This window comes from Branchiostoma floridae, chromosome 7 (assembly GCF_000003815.2).
Source record: "Branchiostoma floridae strain S238N-H82 chromosome 7, Bfl_VNyyK, whole genome shotgun sequence".
Lineage (NCBI taxonomy): Eukaryota > Metazoa > Chordata > Leptocardii > Amphioxiformes > Branchiostomatidae > Branchiostoma > Branchiostoma floridae.
The window spans coordinates 6,554,997-6,556,797 of NC_049985.1; positions in this window are offsets into that span (position 1 = coordinate 6,554,997).

Consider the following 1,801-nt stretch of genomic DNA (forward strand, 5'->3'; position numbering starts at 1 on the left):
TTACGGGTGAATGGGACATATTTCCCCGGGGTAACCAGTATTTCCCGTCCCCTCACTGAATGACTATAACAGATGAATGGGGACAGATTTTCCTAGGATTTTCAGTCCCCTCACTGAACGACTATAACAGATGAATGGGGACACATTTTCCTAGGATTTTCAGTTCCCTCGCTTAATGTGTTACAAGAATGGGGACAGTTTTTCCTAGGATTTTCTGTCCACTCACGGAATGTATAACAGCTGAATGGGGATAGATTTTCCTAGGATTTTCAGTCCCCTTGCTTAATGTATTACGAGAATGGGGACACGTTTTCCTAGGATTTTCTGTCCCCTCACGGAATGTATAACAGGTGAATGAGGACACATTTTCCCGGGATTTTCTGTCCCCTCCCTGAATGTATTACGAGAATGGGGACACATTTTCCACGGAATGTATAACAGATCAATGGGGACACATTTTCCTAGGATTTTCAGTTCCCTCGCTTAATGTGTTACAAGAATGGGGACAGATTTTCCTAGGATTTTCTGTCCCCTCGCTGAATGACTACAACAGATGAATGGGGAAACATTTTCCTAGGATTTTCAGTCTCCTTGCTTAATGTATTACGAGAATGGGGACACGTTTTCCTAGGATTTTCTGTCCCCTCACAGAATGACCTACAACAGATGAATGGGGACACATTTTGCTAGGATTTTCTGTCCCCTCACAGAATGACTACAACAGATGAATGGGGACAGATTTTCCTAGGATTTTCTGTCCCCTCGCTGAATGACTACAACAGATGAATGGGGACACGTTTTCCTAGGATTTCCTGTCCCCTCACAGAATGTATTACGAGAATGGGGACACATTTTCCTAGGATTTTCTGTCCCCTCGCTGAATGTATTACGAGAATGGGGACACATTTTCCTAGGATTTTCTGTCCCCTCACAGAATGACTACAACAGATGAATGGGGACACATTTTCCCAGGATTTTCTGTCCCCTCACGGAATGTATTACGAAAATGGGGACACATTTTCCTAGGATTTTCTGTCCCCTCGCTGAATGACTACAACAGATGAATGGGGACACGTCTTCCTAGGATTTCCTGTCCCCTCACAGAATGTATTACGAGAATGGGGACACATTTTCCTAGGATTTTCTGTCCCCTCGCTGAATGTATTACGAGAATGGGGACACATGTTCCTAGGATTTCCTGTCCCCTCACGGAATGTATAACAGTTGAATGAGGACACATTTTCCCGGGATTTTCTGTCCCCTCGCTGAATGTATTACGAGAATGGGGACACATTTTCCTAGGATTTTCTGTCCCCTCACAGAATGACTACAACAGATGAATGGGGACACATTTTCCTAGGATTTTCTGTCCCCTCACGGAATGTATTACGAAAATGGGGACACATTTTCCTAGGATTTTCTGTCCCCTCGCTGAATGTATTACGAGAATGGGGACACATTTTCCTAGGATTTTCTGTCCCCTCGCTGAATGTATTACGAGAATGGGACACATTACCCGGGATTTTCTGTCCCCTCATTACTGACTACGACAGATGAATGGGGACACATTTTCCTAGGATTTTCTGTCCCCTCGCTTAATGTATTACTAGAATGGGGACACATTTTCCTAGGATTTTCTGTCCCCTCACAGAATGTATTACGAGAATGGGGACACATTTTCCCGGGATTTTCTGTCCCCTCGCTGAATGTATTACGAGAATGGGAACACATTTTCCTAGGATTTCCTGTCCCCTCGCTTAATGTATTACGAGAATGGGGACACATTTTCCTAGGATTTTCT